Source organism: Coenobita brevimanus, chromosome 8 (genome assembly GCF_032717465.1).
Source record: "Coenobita brevimanus isolate Jiangsu-jjx chromosome 8, ASM3271746v2, whole genome shotgun sequence".
Taxonomy (NCBI): Eukaryota; Metazoa; Arthropoda; class Malacostraca; order Decapoda; family Coenobitidae; genus Coenobita; species Coenobita brevimanus.
Window position 1 is genome coordinate 487,553 of NC_136961.1, and position 24,864 is coordinate 512,416.

A 24,864-nucleotide genomic window follows, 5' to 3' on the forward strand; every position below is an offset into this window, starting at 1 on the left:
AGTCAAATGGTGGGTGACAGAGTGACTTGGAGGCGTTTTGTCTGCGGCCACCCTTTGCGGGATTAGGGCGTCGGGCTATAGATAGATAGATAGATAGTGTCTGGCCAAGCAGACCCATCATCCACCAGCAAGCAACTGCCCCTGCAAGGTTGTTCTGTACAGTGAACCAGTGTTCCATTGTGGTAGACACCACCTCACCACAGTGAGGCACAGGCAAGTGTGGAGGTTTGGTTCCCAGATGAAAACCACAGTTGTGTCTCCAGCCAGTTAAAAGGGCACCATAGTAGGCTCCACTTGTTCCTGTTATGTATGGTTACCACCCAGCATTGTAAATGGTTACAGGAAACCTTTAGGCTTGTCACGCTGTGTATAGCCACCTGAGGTGAAAAGAAGGGTACAACTGAAAAGCAATAGGAAGGATGGGAGAAACAGGAAGAGTAGAGGGTACACTGAAAAAGACTGATAATGGTGAAGGAAGAAGTAGGCAGCAGTAGTGAGTGGTACTGTAAATCAGGATAATGATAATGGTGAAGGAAGAAGTAGGCAGCACTAGTGAGTGGTACTGTAAATCAGGATAATGATAATGGTGAAGGAAGAAGTAGGCAGCAGTAGTAAGTGGTACTGTAAATCAGGGTAAAGTAGCAAACCAACCTTTCAGGAACCATTGGTACTCTGGTAGGCAGTTTTTATGTCAGATATTGTGTTCTAAACTTAGTGCAGTGATAGCTTCAAACTTTTATTCAGAGTAACTACCTCCAGGTGATTTTATTCACATACAGGTATTTCCCCTTGGCTTAAATAGGCTATTGCAGGTTATTCTCCATATAACTAATACTGTAAATTAGGGAAAGCCAGCAGATTAGCTTTTTGGATATCAGTGGAACTTTATCATCATCATCATCATCATCATCTATGCTGTACTTCTTCTTCTCATTCTAGAATGGGACTTTGATAGTCAACATATACATATATACAGGTCTCCCTCGTTTTACACTGTATTGTTTTACGATATTTCGCATTTACGATCCTTCTTCTTTAGTACCAAGTGTTCATTTTACAATTGAGCTCCCTCGCATTTATGATTGGGCATGTGAAAATCCCGCGCTCACAGGCAGATCAGCTGAGAGTTGAGTGGCATACCCACCCCGCCCACACAGTTTCCCGCACTTTTGCCAGTCTCACCTGCATGCTTGTTCAGCGTACAACCTCTGTGCGTCTGTGTGCATCAGTGCCCAGGATATTATTATTTCTCCTGTTCTTCATGTTTTGCACCCCTAGTGCCACCACCGTGATGTCTTGTAAACGCCGTGCAACATCTGGTGCTGGTGATATGAAGCCAAAGAAAGCAAGAACGTCCTTAACCCTGGAGTCTAAGCTTAATATTGTGAAGCAGCACGAAGCAGGTGAGGGGCAAACTCCATCGCTCGTTCCATGAGTCTTACACAGTGGACTGTATCAACTGTTATAAAGCATGCTGTCAACATTAAGAAAGCTGGGGAGACAAGCACGACTCTACAATACATAAAACATCATCATTATTACTGCATATTAGATCACTTGTATGGGTCTTGGGTCCCTTATACACGAGTCCAGGAACGCATCCCTATTTTTCCCATTTAAACCTAATTTCGCTTTACGATATTTCAGTTTACGATTGCCTTTCTAGGAATGCATAGCAATCGTAAAACGAGGGAGACCTGTAATTCAATGCCATGCATCCACTGAAGGAATCCCTGTACTGGGGTTGGCCATGATTCAGCTAATGCTTTCTGTGGACTGGAAGCTAAACTATATGCCAAAACCAGCTGGCTAATTACTTTACAACAGTTGCTACGTACATACATACATATTTATATACAGACAGACATATTTAGGGTGGCCATGATACAGCTGATGTTTCTGTGGACTGGAAGCTAAACTATATGCCAAAACCAGCTAGCTAATTACAACAATGGCTACGTACATACATACATACATATGTATATACAGACAGACAAATTTAGGGTGGCCATGATACAGCTGATGTTTCTGTGGACTGGAAGCTCTACTAAATATCAGAACCAGGTAATTTTACTGTCCACCAGTTGCTGGAAATTGTTGGGACAAAAGAAATCTGGGATATATTGAGAGATTTGTAACAGTGTGAGTCTCAGCTTGGACTGTGATAGCCAGTGTTTCTTGAATATTTGGTAAACTTACTCATCTTTATGTGGTGACATTTGTGACATTTAAAACTTTATTTTTTGTAGTTTCCTCAAAGAGTAGTAGCCATGGACCCAGGTTCATTTGAAATGTGAATCATGTGGACTGAAAGCTGAAGTTGCTCCCCTCCTGCAGTCCACCATCTTACTTTTATGGGATATGGAAGGAACTGAACGACATTTATATATCCAGGCAGCTGCCCTTTGATAGTTCACCATCTGCCTTGTGGGGGATAGGGAAGAAGTTATAGTGTTAGCACCACATGAAGGCCATGCTCCCCACCACCAAGGATGGTGAGTAAAGCTGACAAATAACAAGGACATAATACATTCCATCCCAGAATTTGACACCTGTATATGTAAAGGTTTATGGATTTTAGTGTTTGCTGATACCTTATTTATGTGTAATGGTGTGTCTTTCATATTTTCAGGTAATAAGCAGTTTGGGAAGTGTCACCACCACAACAAGCTTCATCTATTCTGCCTCCCTTCACTGCAAGCATCATCTCAGCATCATTTCCTCATAGCATCTGCATTCCATGGACGTCTATTTCAAGATACCGTCCATTCTACATTTATTATTATTATTATTATTTATTTTTCTCATGCTTCTTAATGCTGCAGGCTCAAGCTAATCTGTTGTTATGGCCTCTGGGTCATTAACCCAAACCTTGTGGACTTTAGACTAAAATTGCTCTTCCCTTGCAATCCACTAGCCTTTTTGGGGGATATGGAGGGAGTGGAAGGATTATAACAAGGGCAGTGGTGCTGCCCATGTATATCAGTGCCACTACATGAAGGCATTCCCTCCCTCATACAGTCCAAGCTGTACCTTTGTTTTTATTCCTTGTAAATGTGTATAGTTGTTGTTGAGTAATCCCAGTCTATCTAGTCAAGCAGACCTGTCAATCACAGGCAAGTAATTGCACCTATAAATAATTTGACGGCCTGCAGCATTACTTTAAGTCCTCATTATAAGTCACATATATATCATTTATAGTTGCCATGAAATCTTTATTAACTTGTTGAAATATTGCCTTAGAAAAAAAGTTCCCTTGCTACATAAAATACTAATTGGGCAATGAACCAAAAACTGATGTGCCAAATGTATGCATCAAGTTTATTATATTTTGCAACAGCCCAGAGTTTAATTTTGATTATTTGTTGCCATTAAGTCAAGATTAATTTTTAATTTATAAAAGAATTGAGTCTTTAGATTTGCTTTGCTACCTATGAAAGCAATATGGCAGTTTACCACCTACTGTACAGATTACCAGTTGCAGCTAAAAAGGTGTCATGCTTTGGTCAATTTTCCCCTATTCACTCCAGCAGCACAGAATTATGTTTATTAAATATTCCTGGCTTTTTATTTTTATTTTATTTTTGCCATGAAGTCCAGAATAAGAAGAACTGACCTGTAAAATTTGCATTGCCTTGGTATCTATAGAGCTGTTTGGCCATTATCTCCTCAAATTACAGTAAGTGTTATGTGGAAAATTTGTGATGTTTCTGAATTCAGCCATAAGTTATAATGAGGACTGATTGTTTGGGAAATGTGATTGGCTTTTTCTGTATATATTTTTTAACCCCTTAACAACTGCCCTCATTGATCTATGCTTTAAATTCAGTAGCATTAATGTTTTGAGTTGTTAAGGGGTCATCATGTAATATGTGCTCACCCATATATTTCAGTGCTTGAAGGGACGTACAAGGTGAGAGTCTCTTGCTTTTGTTGTGTTTAAGATTAAGCCGTTGATTCTGGGGAAGCCCTTTTTAATCTATACTTGCTGCCTTTACTCGTACATGATTTTATTCAGCTTGAAAGAGAGTATTTAAAATGAAGGGGTTAGATGCATTCATAATAGTACTGGTAGTAATTCATGCAACCCCAGACTCATCTGAATGTGGACCTAGTGGACTGCAGGCTGAAGTTTCCATTTTCCTGCAATCCACCAACCTTCTTTCAGGGAGGGATTTGAGGGACATTTGTATAACCAGTCTGTGCAGTTACCCAGCCATATCAGTGCCACCCCATGAAGGCATCCCTCACTAACAGTATAGCAGTAATAAAACCCATCAATAAACTGTGCCTCTCCTGTGCTGAATAAAATTGTTTCTTAGCTGCAAGAGTTAATGGAAAAGGACTTCACCTGAATTTAAGGACTTTAGGCGGCCTTCCACAGTTGATTTGCATACATACATACATACATTACATACATACATACATACATACATTACATACATACATACATACATACATACATACATTACATACATACATACATACATACATACATACATTACATACATACATACATACATACATACATTACATACATACATACATACATACTTCAGTTCATTTATGCATGTGTTAGGTGCATAATGCTGCATGGTAGTGAGACTTGGACAGTAAAGTAAGAGGATATCTGCAGGCTGTAACATACAGAAGTGACAGTAATTAGGTGAATGTTCAGTGCATCCTTTAATGTGAGGCCTGGGGGGTAGGTTTATGATGGATGAGTTAAGAGGAAGGATGGGGCTGCAGTGTATTGGTGTTGTGATGAGGAGAGGTAAATTGAGATGATTTGGGCATGTGGAGAGGATCGGGGATGACAATTTTGTGCAGAAAGTGAGAAGTGTTAACGTTGGGGGTAGGGTTGCGAGAGGCAGATCGAAAAGACCTGGGACAAGATCACAGAGTGTGACCTCAGGAATAAGGGACTCAACAGGGAAGCTGCCAGAAATCAAGCAGCATGGAGAGCCACCTTTAGGTGACCAAGGCCGACTCATGCAAGTGTGTTGGAGCCTTTATAAATGAAATTAAATGATACATACATGCATACATGCATATATACTTTACATGCATACATATATACATACATATATATACCCCTGTACTGTCTTATGCCAAATAGGATTATTTAGAATGGGTGCTCAATCAGTCATGTTGGATCCGTTGGAAGAATATGTTCAGGTCCCTCCAAGTGAAAAATGCTGCATCATATATTGGTTTGGAGTCACCAGCACTTGAATATTAATATGTACTGTTGTTGTTGTTGTTGTTGTTGTGGCCCCAGGCTCATTTGAACATGAACTCAGTGGACTGCAGGCTGGAGTTTACCCCTTCCTGCAGTTCATCATCTCTCTTTAAGGGGTCTGGAAGGGAACTGAGGGACATTTGTACAAGTGGGCATCAGAACTGCCGGATTTTATTCATGTCATCATAAGAAGTGCCTCGTTATCACCTGTACAATGGAATTACTTATACCAGTATAATTATAGGTAAAGTTGACAGCAGCAGTGCAGTCTGCCAAGGCTGTTTTAATAAGAAATTCCCACCAAGTTTGAATATGAACCTCCCACCAAGTCTGTTTATATAGGAAGTTCCCACCAAGTCTGTTTGAATGCAAAGTTCCCACCAAGTCTGTTTATATAGGAAGTTCCCACCAAGTCTGTTTATTTAGGAAGTTCCCACCAAGTCTGTTTGAGTAGGAAGCTCCCACCAAGTCTGTTTATATAGGAAGTTCCCACCAAGTCTGTTTATATAGGAAGTTCCCACCAAGTCTGTTTGAGTAGGAAGCTCCCACCAAGTCTGTTATATAGGAAGTTGGTCCATTTGACTAAAAAGGTTGAGCACCCATGTTTTGGCAGCATTGTTAGGTTGCTTCCAGTTTTTCTTCAGTAATATAGTATGATACATAAATTTTTTGATAATCTGATTTACAGTCATATTTGCCCAGTTTTTGACAATAGAAAGGAATAGGCATTTACCTCTTCAGCCTGAGGATGTCATTTCTGTTTTATTCTTTTCACCGTCCAATCATCGTCCAATCCATTAGGAATGTAGGGGGCCGAGGCGAGGCCATTTGTGTATCATCCAGTCCTTTATTGTCCCTTCAGGAGTGCAGGAGGCTGAGACTAGGCCATCCATCCATCATACCATGAAGAATGTAGGAGTCTGAAGCTAGACTATTGAATCAGGACATCAGGTTTTGCCACCACCCATCTGTCATTCAGCTCCTGAGTGCCTCACCAGGAGTGAAGGGGGACCCTAAGCTAGGCCATCCATCCATCATTCAACTCTTTACTTCCCCATCATGAGTTTAAGGGCCCTGAGCTAGGCGATCCATGCGTCATTCAACGTGCTGCTGTCCCATCATGTGTGTCCCCTGGGGTTAGGCAGTCCATCTATCATTTAACCGTGTATTACCTCACCTGGTTAGTGTAGGGTCCCTAGATGGGGCTGCTCAGTCAGGACATCAGTATTGTTTTACTCTTGCTACCACCCATCTATTATCCAACCCTTTACAGAAGAGAGGGTGCCCAGTGCTAGGCTGTGAAATGTGGACTGTAGCAGGGGAAGTATAGGCTATGGAGATGAGTGTTGTAGGTAGGGCAGTAAGATGCAGGTTCAGAGGTGAGGAAGGAAACAACGGGTGGTGTGGGTGGAGAGGAGTGTTTGGTGTGGAGTGGGGTGGTGACTGTAGCTCTCTGATCTTAACTTAATCCAGGTTTTAGTCCTTTCTTGACTTAGTTTGGCCGGTTCATTGGCAGAATCAGATGATGTTGTGGTTCTGGCTTCTTTTTGTAATACATTTTGGTAACTAGCGTCATATTCTAGTGTTAATAAAGTGTTTTAACTAAGTATTCAAGGTGGATTAATGGCTGTTTTAGGCCAAGTTAGCTAAGTTGGTAAGGTTCAAGTCATGAGGTATGAAGAACTGCCCATCCCAAGTTGCTGTTTTCAGAGCACAGGGGCATAAGACTAAGTTGCAATGGTCCAGAACATTTTAGGGTAGGAGACTGAGTGGAGAGGTGTATGGGAGTGGGAGGTGTGAGCTGGGGGGAGGACAGAGAAATGACAGGGGACAGGGCAACATGGAGGCAATTTCTTTGTGGCCACCTCTTTTGGTATTAAGGTGTCTGGCTATAGGTAGATAGATAGAGACTGACGTATGCCCCTGGTAGCATTGTATGTGATATAATAATCTCCAGTCATCTATACGATTTGAACCATATGTAAGCCACAGTTCATTCTGGCCCATGAGCTCTAGTAGACCAACAGGCATCTTCCCCATGTCATTCTACCAACAGTTTCAACATCATACCATCCTCATACACTCTTATCCCCCAAGTCTCGTGAGTCATTACCAGTTATATCATAGGACTGTAGGTCATATTCTGAGTGGCTTTGTGGATGTCTTAACACTTCTTCTCTAGCAGTTTGTCTAACATATTATACCTCAGTATCATCTTATATGTTATTGAAGCAAAGTACATTGATATTAAGATGACATAAATAGCATACAGGAGAATGTTAAGGTGTATTAGGGATAATAAATAGCAAAAGAACAGGTCTTATGAAGTCTCCTCTGGTACCTAGAACATTGTGTTGCATTTTTCCATTCCTCATACCTGTGATATTGGGTTAGGATTAGAGTACGAGCTTTATAATTATATTGATATTAGTTGCTTACTTCACCCCAGAAAAAGTCTTACTCTTGGTACCACAGGGTGATTTGATTCAGCTTAACCCTATTCGGTGCACCCCGTATCATTTTTGATACGCCCTAACTAATTTTTACCAATAAACTCTAGTTTGTAAGCAATGCATGGTCTCACGATTATTTTCTTGTTAAATTACTGGAAACACAACAAAATAGTGATTCTGAGCGAAAAAACTGGGTTGAAACGAGCGTTTTCTCTAAAATTAACGATTTTTCCCCGTGGAGAGCGCTAAACAAAAAGAAAACGCTCGAAGATGAGTGAAATATCTGGGACCTTAGCCTACGCAAGCCTAACGGGCATCAACACAGCTTCCAGACGTACGATACGTTTCCTATTTTCATTAAAACTACTTTATTTTCTATGTATTATTCATTGTTCATACTTTATGACTCCTCATACCTAGTGAAATAGTTATTTCATTCACTAATTTTATTATCTATGTATTATTCATTGTTTTTTCTCTATGACTCCTCATACCCAATGAAATGGTTGTTCGTACACATACACACAGATACACACATGTGCATTGTATTGTGCACACAGATACACACACGTGCATTGTAATGTGCACACACACACACACACACACACACAAACCTCGCGGCTCTCGTGTAGGCGTGCTGGACGACGGTTAGTTAGGCATTAATTAGGGGACGGGGTGGATGTGCCGACGGACGTAGTCATTGCTTTTATTTTCGACTATGTTGACGACCCAGTCGAAGATTACTTGGAAGAGGTAGTTGGCGATGATGATGATGATGATGACCTTGCCTTGGATAGAGTAGCTGAGGGCGACGATGAAGATGATGATCAGAATGTTGACAAAATGAAGAAGAGTGGGTACCACTCGGAAACAGAAAGCCACTGGTGAAAAATAGATTAATCAGTTCTTTGGACCAGTGCTTGAACAAACATAATTATGACGAATTTGTCCTGCCACACGAGCTCAGGGAATATACCTGCATTTTAGAGAAACCCCAGAGAAAATTAGATATCGGTAAGTCAATAATATGGACCAATCATACAGAAGGTAGGCCTGTTGAGAAGGTATTGCCTAGTGAAGGATGTTTTGTTAGGAGAGGCAAGGTCAGCTAATACAGAAATAATGGCATGGGAGTTGTTTATAACATCTAATATGATTGATGGTATTGTAACCCATGCTAACACAAGGCATAATTACCGAAATTTCTAATACTGACTGCCGAAATACCAACACACGTCAAGATGACTGATGCCATAGAATTGAAAAGCTTTTTTGGCCTGCTCTATCCAAGAGGTTTGTTGGGACAAAATAAATATTGCTATAATCGTCTCTTCATGGAAGGGTTTGGTCACCCAATATTTGAAGCCAGACACCAGAGATGGGTACACGATCAACATTGATACCAGACACCAGAGATGGGTACACGATCAACATTGATACCAGACACCAGAGATGGGTACACGATCAACATTGATACCAGACACCAGAGATGGGTACACGATCGGTTTGCAGCAATCAGGGAGCTTTTTGAACAGTTCAGTAATTGTTGTTGCTCAGTGTTAGAGCCAGGTGACTTGACCACTGATGAAACGTTGTATGGGTGCAGAACACAAATAGGGTTCAGACTACAATAAGAGCAAACCCGTACTCTATGGCCTCCAATATAAATCTATTAATGCTGTTAGATATCCATTTACCTTTAGGACAGCTGTATATTCAGGTAAACCTGGAGAGCCAGGACCACACTACATACGCGGTACAGTCCCAACAGTGAAAGCTCTGGTAAGTCAGTTACAAGACTCAGTCGACCTTAGAGGTAGGATTATTAGCCTGGATAGATTGTACACCAGTATAGAGTTGCTGGAGTGGCTTCAAACACAATGTATCTCAGCCTTAGGTACTGTAGATTCTACTAGGAAAGGCATACCACCAGAGATGGTCACAGAAAGGGAAGATAGGTCATACCAAGTTTACTGGAAGAAACACGGGGAGGAAATGACACTGAATCCTATGTAACACCCACCAAAAGCAAAGGTAAGAAAGATGTGTTACTTCTGAGCACAGTTTCCCCTATATTAGGCATTATCAAGGATGATGATTTGAAAATATATATATATATATATATATATATATATATATATATATATATATATTATATATATATATATATATATATATATATATATATATATTTAAATTGTATGATTTCACTAAAGGAGGCACTGACATTATGGATCAGAGAATAAGTTTTCATACAGTACACACTAAATCTAGAAGATGGACAGTGAATGCCCTTGGCTACATTGTCAACACTGCCAGAGTAAATTCACAGACAATTTATTCGTTATATAATAATCAGGACCCAAGAAAAATTGCTTCAATCTCCTATGGCTGGCAGTTAGTGAAGGCATTGTGTAATCTGCAAATTGAAAGAAGAAAAGTTCAGGCTTGTGGTCTGACCAGGAATACAATAGCTAAGATGAATCTGATGCTCGGACAGGGAGATGTAGAGGAGGCCGTCCCAGAAGTAACACATGAGAATAGGTCAGGCAAGCAGCACAAGTGTCATTCATGTCAGGAGTCTCTTTATGGTCCAGGATACACTCAGAATCGCCCCAAAGCAAAATCGTCCACGAAACAATGTCAAGTATGTCACAAGCACACCTGTGATCAGAATTGAAATAAAGTATGTATGAAATGCTATAGTAACATGCCCAATCAGTGAAAGTCTTGTTTTGGAAATTAAGAATGAATATGCATGTCTGTGAATATAGATTATGACTGAGTTTACGTTATATACGGATTATATTTTTGTTTAAAAATTTCCTTATATGATAGATGTAAATAGAGATACGGAAGGTGAGGATCTTGCAGCATAAGAATCCTCCGGCTTACTTATATTAGTTGTAAGTGTAGAGTAAAAAGGATGTTCGAGTGCGTAGGATCAAATACCGCCGGAAAATACATAGAAGCATAGGCATGGATAGCCCCAAGTTAACGGTTACTACTCTTTCGACCTGTGACGGGCTGTGGATCACTGAGGGCCCTGTTAGTTAATTGGCACCCGGGATCTTTTTAACTTACCAGGGGTCGATGCAACAGGGGGTGGATCAGCTGAAATGAAGCATGGTCTCGCAGTGTAGAGAAGGAGCTGGGGCCTGATTGACTGCTGTCTCCCTTGAAAGCGCCAGGCAAGGCTCTGGACCTAACCCCTCATATCCACACTGTGCCTGTGCATTACCCAGGGAACAGCTTGTTCTCCGGTTACAAGAGATATAGTGTTTAACCAGGAAGCTACAGGCTGCTCTAAGCGATTCAGTAATCCAAAGACTGGCACGTTTCCTGGTTAACAGTCTACTCGTAAGAATTTAATGGTGATCCCGCATGTACGGAGCTTTGGCTGGCAGCTGCATTTTCTCGTGGTGACTACTAACAGAGGATCAAGGGACTGACTTCTGGAGAGACTGACTGGCTGACCGACAAAGGTCTCAGTGATAGGCTAGTGATTGACCAGTGGGAAATTACTAATAAACTGACATCAGAAGGACAGTCTACTGACTAATTTGTCGGTATTTTGGGATTGACTGCCCCACTGAATAACCATTGATTTATACTGTATACTGATGATGTTTTGGGTATAACTATTCATAATTGAATATTTGTTATTGCATTGCTCTGAATACTCCTTGGGGCGTAGCATGAGCAGATAGAGCTACCGTGCCCTTTGAATAATTGGTTATAACTAAATATTTCTCTGTGCCCTTCAATTTTAATTTGCAGTACTCAGATTTAGAAATACCTATATAATATATTGGTGACAACAGATTCAGCCTTCTCAAGGACCTCCTTCAGCTGTAAGGAGTGAGAAGCAGGTAGACCTTTATTATACAACAGAGGGGCAGGCAGAATAGGAGGTAGGTAAGGCACAAGGCTGTTGATGTGGAATTTTGCATTTATTATGCAATATGTATGCCTTTTCAAGCATTTATCTCCCGTACATCTACCGCCTTCTGCCTTATCTACCTCCTGTACTCCCCGGCCCTTTCTCACTCGCCATCCATTTGTATGATAAAGGTCTACCTGTTTCTCACTCCTTAGTTATACGTGAAGTGGGTCCATGAGAAGGTCGAGTCTGTTTTGTTCTCACGAATAGATTATATTTCACACACCAACACAATCCTCACAAACCACCACAGACCTCACACACGAGCACAGTCCTCACACACCACTACAGTCCTCACACACCACCACAGTCCTCACTCACCAACCCAGTCCTCACACACCAACGCAATCGTCACACACCAACACAGTCCTCACACACCACCAGTCCTCACACCACCACTGTCCTCACTCATCAACACAATCCTCACACACCACCACAGTCCTCACACACCAACACAGTCCTCACGCACCAACTCAGTCCTCACCACACACGTGTAAAATTAATAAGAATAATCTTTTACTTCTATAAATTCATTATTATATAGTTGTAATGACATTTGAAAAATAAATAACTACTTTCTAAAGGGAGGAGGTTGGGGAAAGTGGTTGGTGGGATACATGGCGAGTTGGGTCCTCGTCCCGTATCCTGGTTACACACTTTTTGAGTGTGGCTGAAACTCGCTTAGCTAAATATTATATTCAGTCATTAGAAAGAAATATATGGTAGTATTCTCATCATCATCATTATGTACTTTCCATTTTTAGTCCACAGCAGGACTGAACTCTTCACTTAGGGAGGTTTTAGTCAGGAAGCCCTAACCCACGGCCCTGCACAGTTGTTGACTTTATACACGGGTTTTATTCGCTCCTGTGTAGAGCACAGCTGTCATGTGTGGGGAGGCTTCCCACACACTTCTTCTCAACAGGATGGAGTCGGAGACTTTTCGTCTCATTAACTTTCCTCTTACTGGCTCCCTTCAACCTCTGTCTCTTCGCGGCACTGTTGCATCAGTCTCTTTTCTATCGCCACTTCAATGGTCACTGCTCCTCTGAACTGTCTGCTTGCATCCCTCCACCACCGCAGCAGGCACGCAGCACCCGTCTTAGCAACAAACTCAGCCCTTTTCTGTCCAACTCTTTAATGCAAGAGTTAACCGTTGTCCAGTCATTCATGTATGCAACAGGTCAACTCTGGAATTGTCTCCATCTCTGTTTTTTTTTTTTTTACTGCCTACGGTCTCCAGTCTTTCCTACACAGTGTGTCCAGGCATCTCGAAATGAACTGATCTTGAATTTGGCTCTGCTGTCGTTTTTTTCTTGGAGGGAGCAATTTGCAGGTCCTGCCCTTTGGTTCCTTCTTTCTTGCATAAAAAAAAAATACTCGCATGTATAACCAGGTATTATTTACATGCTTACATTATTAGATTTCCTTGACTAATAGCTACCTCTCCATCAACTAGTCTACCTAGTAGTAAATCCACTGAAAGTGGGTTTAGGAGATATGAAGGTGAGGAAGAAAGAGAGAGTATTAGCGGTGGCGAGTGAGAGAGAGATGGTGGTGAGAAAAAAGCGGTGGTAATGAGACGGAGAGTATGGTAGAAGGGAATATAATGGTGAGTGTGAGGGTGATGGAGGGAGGGAAGGTGGTGGTGAGGAAGATGGGAGGTGGTGAGTGTGAGGGAGGAAGGGTGGTGATGATGATGAGGAAGATGTGTAAGCTATCAACTTCCATGTTACGGACGGTGTGTGTGTGAGAGACAACAGTAAACGGTTTATTGATACTGCAGCCCTCAGACTGAAAATATAGCCTACGGCTTTGATATATGGCAAACATGATAAGCGTTGGTGAATGGTAAAATATTTTATCATTTGATATTTACATTAATTTTAAATTTGATAATAGTTAAACGTGTGTATGTGTGTGTGTGTGTGTGTGTTTCAGTGCGCGCGGGTGCGGTACGATATGTTTGGCGGCGCTTGCCTTGCAACGGCGCCGACGTGTCCGAATGCGTTCCTTTCACTTCGTCAAACCAATAATATTACTCAAGATTCTTTTCTCGATACTAGGGTCGTAAGTGTGGGAAATCGCCAAGGGTTGCACCGAATAGGGTTAAGGGAGACTTCTGATAATGAGAGGATTAGTGAGGGCTGTAGCTTATCTGTAGTCACTGTGTTTTCACCAAAGACCCCTAAGTCCTTTCGGTCAGGTTGATGGCCAGGTGTAGTCAAGAGTGGAGGGTAAATTTGACTAGTAACCAAGAAGACAGTTGTACCTCATAACTCACTGTCATGCAACCACCATTCTAAGATTGTAGGAGTGGCATAATTCCTAAACTAAGTCTGTGGGTAGCAGGAATAAAAAAATGACACAACATAGGCTGAAAGGGTAACTTTACACTGTTTCAACATTTGTACTAACAGTTTCTCTTTTCTTTTCAGATGGCTGCAGACTTCATCCTCTCCCTCAGTCCTTCCCAATCCTTCCTTTCCCATCCTTCATCCTTGCCTTCTTCCTTCCCTCCATCTCTCCTTCCTCTTTCCAACTGGGGGCCAACCTAACATCCCAGCAGTGGCTGCCCAGGAGTCACCAACCTTCCCTCTACCCTCTTCCTTTCTCTCCTTCTGTGTGTGTGTGTGTGTGGTTGTGGCTTGTATTCTCATTGGCTTAAGGCCTCACTACCACCTCTTCCCTTATGGTTTATTTTGCATATTACACTGTTGTCAATATGTATAAATAATCTGGCAAGGGTGAGGTGGTAGGGAGTGTCCTTAACCAGTCGGAATATAAGCCATGATGTGCAGGGGTGGTGGGGGAAGGGGAAGGGCTGGGAGGAGGGGAGGGAAGGGTGGGCAGGGGTTTAGATAGGGCCAGATTACCCAATCCCTAACGGGATTATACGGGGTTGGCCTGCCGGCGGGGCAATCTGTTTCCCCATCTCGCCCCCAACCCATTGCTTCTCTCTCCTCCTCCCAGCTTTACCGCCTTTCCCTTCCCCCGCCTGGCCAGCTCCAGTGGGTTTACCTCCCCCCGGCCCAACACTTCCACCAGGGTGTCTGACCCAGTCACTCACCCCAGCCACGATGGTGGTGGTGGTGGTGATGGTGGTGGGAGTGTGAGTGTTCTAGATGTATGTGTGTGTGGCAACTGAGCCACACACACATACATCCAAACATACACTCACACTCCCACCACCACCACCACCACCACTATCTGTGCTGTGGTGGAGCCCAGTGAGTGGAGGGTGTGGTGGCTGGCAGTAGCAGCAGCTACCGCGAGCCACCACACCCTCCACTCACTGGGCTCCACCCTGCTGGCTGGGGTGAGTGACTGGGTCAGACACCCTGGTGGAGGTGCAGCTGGAGCTGGCCAGGCTACCCCACCCCTGCACATCAGTGTGAATGAGTTCCTTCAACTAATACGTTTTCTCTTATATTTCAGGGGTAACTATTATATTTCTTTTTCAGGGGTAACTATTTTATTTCAGATTCTACACACACACAGGACTTCAAACCAGGTAATTGTTTGTTTATATTTATTATGCTTGTATGTTCCTTCACTCACAAGGGTGAGCACATTGTACATGTATATATAAACTTGTTTATAATAAATGTATACTGTTGTACTTAGGACTTTTACTTCCCTAGTAGTTACACCTATGATGATAGTATGGGAGAGGGAGAGAGAGAGAGAGAGAGAAAGAGACAGAGGAACACATGATAGAAAATACAGAGGAAGAAAGAGAGAGGAGAGAGAAGCATATAACAGAATATATAGAGGAAGAGAGAGAACGAGGAGAAAGAAACATGTGATGGAATTATCCTGTACAGAGGAAAAGAAAGTGAAGGGATAGAAACATACGACAGAATATACAGAAGAGAAACATATGACAATATATACAGAGGAAGAGAGAGAGGAGATGGAAGCATACAACTGAATATACAGAGAGAGAGAGGAGACAGAAGCATACAACAGAATATACAGAGAAAAGGAGAGAGGAGAGACAGAAACATACAACAGAATACACTGTACAGGAGAAAGACACATGACAGAATGTACAAAGGAAGATAGGGAGATGAGATAGAAACATGTGACAGAATACAGTGGAACAGAGAGTGATGATACAGAAACATATGACTATAACAATATACAGAGGAAAAAGAAACATATGAATCAACACACACAGGAATGTCGAAATATGTATACACAGGAAGAGAGAAACATATTTATACAGAGGGAGAGAGAAACAAAAAGACAAAGTGAACGAAACAAGACCTGAAAGGATCAAAGATTAAGACACCATATAGTGGAATCATAAGACAGATGACGAGGCCACTTCCTGGTAGAACAACCTCTGGCAAGTACATACATTAAAAACTTAAGGTCCTGCCATACTTTGAATAATACCATATTATCCAATGGCAGGACTTTAACATATCAGCTTTACATTTCACACTGTTAGAACACAGAATGACACAGAAACTAAAGATACATGATGCAAATTCTTTAATGGAACTTTTCTAATACGAGTACAAAAACATAAACCGCAAAGGAAACAGCACTCAATGGTCGTACCCTCTAAGAACTTTGAGAATGAAGAAATTCCAACTGAGACTTAAAAATGGTAAGGTTGAAAGGCTGACTCCAATCCACATTTGAATATACTCAAAACCCTACAGTCTATCCATTCTAACTAGGCTTAAAACTGGCATCTCTACATCTTTAACGCCAAGCTGTTACTTGAGATTAAAATTAGCATATCAAACTACTCACAAAATTTTATGGGAGGGATGTAGAACTACAGCACTGTCTTATTCTGCCAATGAGGTCAGACATCTCTGCCATGTTAATGTGAACCTAGTATTATGATACACAGATGAAATATCATATAATAAGCACTAATGAACTGTTTCAGTCATTCTGTAAAGACTCTAATGGTAAAAATATGAGCTCAATGTGTACAATATAAAGCTCTTATATTCTAAGATACACCTACTAACACACAAATTCAATCCCTTCACTACTGATATTAAATTTTATTCCTGCTGCCTCCAATGATTTGATTTAACTTTTTTCTCCTACTGTATTAGTTAATAAAGATTATTTGTAGCCTCTCAAGTCTCTCTCCCTTACCGAATTACACTGTCTGAAGGTAGAATACTTAATGATGGCTATATGTAAACCCTGCACTTCAGTCACTTCAAGCAACTTTATTCAGTTCTTCCACTTAACAGTTTCATGAATGCTGTGCAACCCCTCAAGTTCAAAAACTCTCCCATGCTACATAACACTGTCTGAAAGTAGCGAGAATAAAATGATAAGTTTGCCACTGGAGTCAAGTGGTTAAAACTGCACTACAAGCTAATACTGTACTATCTTTGGGTCTTTGTGCTGACACCTTATATCTGATATTCTATTCATGCTACTTCCATGCATTTCTGATTCAGCTTGAGAGAGATTACATGAACAGAAATAGCCAAGGCCCTATCAACTGCTATTACCCAAGTACTCTTCCTAACCTACTTAAGACACGACTTGAGTAGGACCCTCCTCGATATCTTTTTGTTGTACTCAAAGTCTGCGTTGTGAGAATGAGTTGCATGAGGTGACTAAGTGTGATGTAGTGCGAGAAAATGCATTAAAGTGAGGATAAAGTGTGATGTAAGAAGGGGACTGATTGATCCGAGTGTGTTGTGGTGTTGAGCAGCATAACTCCCTACGAAGTACTTGCTCTAGTCTGACATCACTACCTTCAAGATGGCCAGGCATTTCAGTAGTAACAATAGAGACTCATTCCTACCTCCAACTCTATGCTCAATGGATTTCACACACAAAAATTAGTATGAAGAGCTGTGGGAAAGGCCCAGTTCCTTCAGATTAAAATAAACTGACTATAGTAACTGAGGAGACTTGCTCCCACTCCAGAACTGAGGCTCACTGGACTTACACAACCAGGATTTGCCGTGTGGCCCATTCCACAGGTCATTACAGTACTCTAATAGATCAACCTTTTTATGTTCTCTGATTATAACTGGGGTTTCTGGAGTACTGAATGGTCTTTGAACGAGTGTGTGTGGCCCATTTCATTGAGCATGCTGTTGATAAGGTTTCTGTATACTACCTCACCTCAACGTAAGTGGGAATTGGGATTTAGATGATGGTTGGACGAGAAATGGACTTCTCGGGTGGTTAGGTCGCTAGTACTACAGAGAACTGATGCCTAGAATGGTGTGTGAATGTGTGTGGTACATTTCACTGAACATGCCACTGGTGGGTCTTACTTTTTATATTTACTTTTAATTACCCAGTCTCTCAAACTTACCTCAGCCTTTATATGTGGGAATTAGGATCAGAATGATGCTGACGATGGATGCCTTCAAGCAATGCCACTGATATAAACAGGAAGTGGAGCTGCCTGGTTAGAAAAATCTCTCTCAACTTTCTCACTGTCCCCAAGGAGTGACTGGTGACTGCAAGATGAGGGCACCTTCAGCCTGCAGTCTACCATGTTCATGTTCAGTTGAATCTAGGACTTCAACTAATACCACCAGGGTCAGGATGATAGTATTAGCAGTTCTTTGCACATTTTCTTCATTTCATAAAAATTCCATGCACACACTTTATGAAACTTTCAGTCACCATGCACACAGAGCAGTAGAAAGTAACATAAAGGCTAACACCTCATGAGATGTTTAGATTTTAACCTTTAACCCCTTCACCCTTGGAGCCAGAAGCCCAAACCACACACAAGCTTTGAGGCAAACCAGACTGAGCTTTAAGTATAGAGATAACTAAAAACTGATTATTTTATGTACTTTAAATACTGGAGGTTTTACGCTGGTTGCAGTGGCAATTTTGGGGTGCCAGAACTCCAGAAAAAATTATGGCCTATATCATATTTACTCAACCATTATCAGATTATGCTCTGGCCCCAAAACTGATTAGAAAGTGAGAGTCACAAGGTACAATGACTGCCTCAAGGAAAATCAATTAATAATTATTGAAGGGCTTTGGTGGAAATTCTCTTGTGACCTCAAGGAATGAATTACCAAGTTTAAGGCTAACTGATTTATTTAACCCTTTCAGTACGACAGCGCCCTCGCACTGCTTGGGTTAATCCACAGCCGATGGATAGTGAATTCACTTTTTTCTTTTTTTAATGCAAGGCAAATGGTACCAAAGGCTAGAAGCCCTGAAAACTATTCCCTCCAAGAACCTATTTAACTTAAGCAGCTCAACAGAACCTCAGTTTAAGCTATTCTAATGTAACCCTCAAGGGGTACATGGGGTTAAGGGTTAAAATCTTACAAGGGATTCACAAACACTTATGATCTACTTCTTCTCGTAAATGAGAAACATAGGATATATTCTGCTCTCTCCTCTTCTTATCCGGCCTGAAAAAAAGAAATCACAGCTACGGCAAGAAATTGATCATAAATCTGCTGTGAATCAACATACTAAGCAATAATATAGAACTTATTTATATAATTCAGTCAGTCAGTCCTCTTATAGGTCAGGGATGCTTTCCAAATTGTCAAAATTTTCCCATACCAGACAGGGATGTACAAAAATACAGTATTGCAACTTTTTAAAAAATACAAGAGACGCTCTCCAAAATATTAGAACTTTATAAGTCAGGGATGTATTCTAAATTATTAACACTTTTCTTCTATCAGACATAAGTCTTTAATCAGACGAGGTGATCCATAATATGACTGCCTTTTCAATACATCTGAGACTGCACACTGGGGGAAACTGGGAAATCAGCTTTTTATAAATGACCACTGTCCCCTTAATGTTTGGACTGTGCAGAAATAAGCAGACTAGCCTTGGGCCCCTATGTTCCAAAAGAGGCACTAAAGGACTGCATGATTTTTTGTTTTTTAATATCATTCAGAATCTTCTCCCACTCGTCAGTCATAAAACATAGCAAGTCTCACCATTGTTTTATTTCTCTTATTATTATTATTATTATTATTATTAATATTATTAAGCCAACGGCCATGCCATGTTGAGTACACCGCTTCCCGTCCGATCAGCGAAGTTAAGCAACGTTGGGTCTGGTTAGTACTTGGATGGGTGACCGCCTGGGAACACCAGATGCTGTTGGCATCCCTACGTGTCAAGTGGGGTTGGTGGAGGATTAGTGCCCCTCCCTGTAAAACAATTAACTCTAAGCCCTTGGCCACCCCGTCTGGGATACATGGCGTCTGGCAATGAATGAATGAATTATTATTATTATTTGTAACTGTAGTGATAATAATTTCCCCATACACATCCCAGACCTATAAAGAGGACTTACAGCCATATAATTAAAACCGAGTGTGCCAGGTTAGGGACAAGGACCTTTTCATATGATAATTTCCCATACCTGTCCTTCTCATATCACTGCTGACTACTGTACATACTCTGGGATGCACGCTGATCACATTTAAAATTTACAGGTGTACAAGTGATGGAATGGACAGGTATATGAGAGAGGGGTGTGTGGGCTGGGAGAAGGGCAGTGAAATGGCATTGGACAGGACGACATGGAGACGATTTGTTTGTGGCCACCCCTTACAGGATTGGGGCATCTGGCAATAGATAGATAGATAGACAAGTGATCAAAATTGGGGATCAGATACCCTGACACACACTGTTTTAACTATAAGGCTCTGACTGACTAAACATTACATATAATTGTACTAAACATCTCATGAGGTGTACATGTAAAGAACCACATCCAGGTACATTCTTCCCTCCCCCCCCCAACCCCTCACTGGGTATTTGGTTCCCATTAAATTATGACATTTTTATTGTGAAGAAATATATGGTATAGAGTTAAAATAATTGTTATATACAGGATGACCCATATAAAGCACTCCACCAGCAAAGCATGTGCCAATATCTTGTGTTAAGGGGATAGCTCAGCCTGCTGGTGTGGGTGTGGCTCTGGGAGTAAGAAATTAATGATGCAAAGTAGACAGTGTAGATGCTGATAACACTTAGCCATGCCAGCACAAGAGAAACTGGCCACCAGAGTGGATTGTGCAGTGTTAAATATGAGCCAGCCTGTAGATGGCAGGTAAAATGTTAACAATTCCTTTACATCATCTGTCTGACTTTGTATCAACTGTGGATTACTTCCTGGCAATTTTATTCTGAAACAAAATTCTTAGCAGTTCAACAGCCATGGTATAATTTAGTTCCATTACTATGTTTTGGTTGTGTCCTCATGATTTTATTCAACAGAGAAGCTGTATGGAGTCAAAGTGTTAACAATACTATTAATTCTTTTATGGCTGTGATTTAACTTGGGTAGTTCTTTCTATTTAACACCCAACGACTCTTAACTACAGGGACAAATTTAATCTTAATATTCAATATGATTTAACCCAGGTATTTTTTGCACTGCTTAACTCCTGACCTTATTGGTTTAGTTTAATCTTTTGTTGTATCTGGCTGACCCTTGATATTTTGTCAAGTTAACTCCTGAGGACTTTTATTGAAGGAAAAATGTTATGTTGCTCTTTAAGGAGGAATGTTATGAAGCTGTACATTTTCCTATACCAATCTTATCTTATATACCTATCTCCTATACCAATCTTATCTCCTATACCAATCTTATCTCCTATACCAATCTTATCTCCTATACCAATCTTATCTCCTATACCAATCTTATCTCCTATACCAATCTTATCTCCTATACTAATCTTATCTCCTATACCAATCTTATCTCCTATACCAATCTTATCTCCTATACCAATCTTATCTCCTATACCAATCTTATCTCCTATACCAATCTTATCTCCTATACCAATCTTATCTCCTATACCAATCTTATCTCCTATACCAATCTTATCTCCTATACCAATCTTATCTCCTATACCAATCTTATCTCCTATACTAATCTTATCTCCTATACCAATCTTATCTCCTATACCAATCTTATCTCCTATACCAATCTTATCTCCTATACCAATCTTATCTCCTATACCAATCTTATCTCCTATACCAATCTTATCTCCTATACCAATCTTATCTCCTATACCAATCTTATCTCCTATACCAATCTTATCTCCTATACCAATCTTATCTCCTATACCAATCTTATCTCCTATACCAATCTTATCTCCTATACCAATCTTATCTCCTATACCAATCTTATCTCCTATACCAATCTTATCTCCTATACCAATCTTATCTCCTATACCAATCTTATCTCCTATACCAATCTATCTTATCTCCTATACCAATCTTATCTCCTATACCAATCTTATCTCCTATACCAATCTTATCTCCTATACCAATCTTATCTCCTATACCAATCTTATCTCCTATACCAATCTTATCTCCTATACCAATCTTATCTCCTATACCAATCTTATCTCCTATACCAATCTTATCTCCTATACCAATCTTATCTCCTATACCAATCTTATCTCCTATACCAATCTTATCTCCTATACCAATCTTATCTCCAGGAAAAATGTTATGTTGCTCTTTAAGGAGGAATATTATGAAGCTCTACATTTTCCTATACCCATCTTAATCTCCTGATATTACTGAAGGAGAAAAGGTAAATGTGAACCTTGAGGGCAGAACCAATACCCAGTGAAGGATTAAGGGAAGAATAATGATCTGGATGTGGCTTTCCCCAGGTTAATCATTTTATACCCCCCCATACAGTGCAATTCCCAAAATCCGAAATAGTTAGGATAAAGAGGTGCCTGGAATTGCCTATCTTTGCCATCAGTTATAAGTCTGGACACACACCTGCTTGTACTCCTTTGAAAAATAATTGTACCCAGTCTTTAATTTAGTCCATAATTACGGTTTTGTTGGCCAAGTGGGAAAATGGAACAACAAACACTTTTTTTTCCCTTCTCTCTCTCTCTCTCTCTCTCTCTCACTCAATCACTCTCTCTTTCTCTCTCTCTCTCATCCATGGGAATAAACCCACAGAGCAAAAAATTACTGAATCACGTACTGTACACGGTTCCTGCCAGTCCAGTCTGAGCCGCCTTACATGACTGTACAGTGACCCTGGAAACTAGACCTGGACATTTTCTGGCGCCAAATATGTTCTGTTGTGAAATTTTTTGGCACAATGACTCTTCCTTGAACCTTTTGGAAAACTGGTATTTTTTGAATATTTGAATTTCGGATTTTGGAAATTGCACTGTACTGCTCTCTCTCTCTCTCTCAAACACAAATTATTTCATCATCGTAACCCTAATTCCCACAAAGAAGACTGGGTAAGATAGGACTCAGAGCCAGAAAAAATGAGAACTATCATAACAATACACAAGGAATAATCATCATCATCATCATCATTCAAATTTCCACCTAAGGGATGAGGGAAGGAGGCACCAAACACAAGAAATTATTACACACAAAACTGGGCAAACGTTGAACAACATTACATATATGATTTTGAAGGTCTTGGCTACACAGGCACACGTCAGCCATTCTACACTTGTTGACTCGTTAGTGTGTTTAACCTGGCAATGATCCCTAACCCCTTTCAGCTTAGTTCATGGCCTAATCAACTGTAGTGCATTTATTATAACCTGGTAAAGATCCCTAACCCCTTTCAGCTTAGTTCATGGCCTAATCAACTGTAGTGCATTTATTATAACCTGGTAAAGATCCCTAACCCCTTTCAGCTTAGTTCATGGCCTAATCAACTGTATTGCATTTATTATAACCTGGCAATGATCCCTAACCCCTTTCAGCTTAGTTCATGGCCTAATCAACTGTATTGCATTTATTATAACCTGGCAATGATCCCTAACCCCTTTCAGCTTAGTTCATGGCCTATTCCAATCAACTGTATTGCATTTATTATAACCTGGCAATGATCCCTAACCTCTTCAAGCTGGCATAACTATAGTGTGTTTACTTTAACCTGACAAATATCCCTAACTCCTTTCAGATTAGCTGATTCCTAAGCGTAGTCTCACCCCTGACTATGACTACTGTTTAAATGTGGCTGAGTTCCCCGCCTGAGAGTGCTGTGCCAGGCTAACATATTCAACCCACCCCAGTGAATAGACTTTAGTTATGTACAAGAGATGTGTATGTGTAGCAGTCTGATCCTGGACTCTACTGCTGTGTAAATGTGGCTGAGTTCCCCGCCTGAGAGTGTTGTGCAAGACCAGGTACCAGGATACTGTCCCCACACCACTCCCATGGTAGTGCCTGCCAGGGACGATGGTTGCCACCCATCTACTACCTAACCAACCACCAACAGCAGCACCAGTGAAATGGGTCACGCATTCCAGCACCACCAATCCTAACTCTTGCAAAACATAACTTCAAACCTAACTTAACACCATATATAAACTAACTTAACAACATATATAAACTAACTTAACATGTAACTAACTTCTATCTATCTATTGCCAGACGCCTTAATCCTGTAAGGGGTGGCCACAAACAAATAGCCTCCAAGTCGCTCTGTCCCCCGCCATTTCACTGCCCTGCTCCCAGCTCACACCCCCCTCTCTCATATACCTCTCCACTCCATCCCTCCATCAACATAACAACATATATAAACTAACTTAAGAACACATATTAAGAACATACCTCACAATGCAAAACAATAACTGCAGCCTAACTTAACATATATAAACCACCAATAATATGCTCAGTAATATGGCCACACAATTATTCAAAGCCTCACAAACCCTACCTCCATCCTACAAACATCGCCTACTTGCAAACACCAATACCCTACGTGTGGTGACGCTGTGGAAAAAACACACTAAACATCTCACTACTGGGGTGTGTTTAGCAGTGTTTTTCCTGAGCTGAATAGAAGAGTTTTGCATCAGTAATAATATAGATAAACATGGATTAATACAGCCTTCAGTAACCCTCCTCACTACTACTATATTACCCTTTGCTCCATAGAATAGCGTGGCTGAAGCAGGAATCTATCTATATCTATCTAACTATCTATCTTTCTATCCATCCATCTATCTATTTATCTATCTATCCATCTATTTATCTATCTATCTACCCATCTATCTATCTCTCTATCAAAAGTATCCAGTGCATGGGTTATACTGTCAGTGGCTTTGTTGACTTCCTAACACCTCTTCCTCAGCAACTTATTCAGCACCTTACACCTTGACATCCTCTTGCATGTTACTGATCAATACTATGTTAATAAAAGCATATACATAACATACATGAGAATATTATGATGTATGAATAATAGGGAAAGTAAATCACCATGG

At 40.8% G+C, this 24,864-nt stretch overlaps 1 non-coding gene across 1 annotated transcript; it reads left to right on the forward strand.

Moving 5' to 3' along the window:
• Positions 1–19,628: 19,628 nt before the first annotated feature.
• LOC145408820 (5S ribosomal RNA) lies at positions 19,629–19,747 on the forward strand. Its single transcript, XR_013898972.1, has one exon. It is a non-coding gene; the product is annotated as a 5S ribosomal RNA (ribosomal RNA).
• The last annotated feature ends 5,117 nt before the right edge of the window (positions 19,748–24,864 follow it).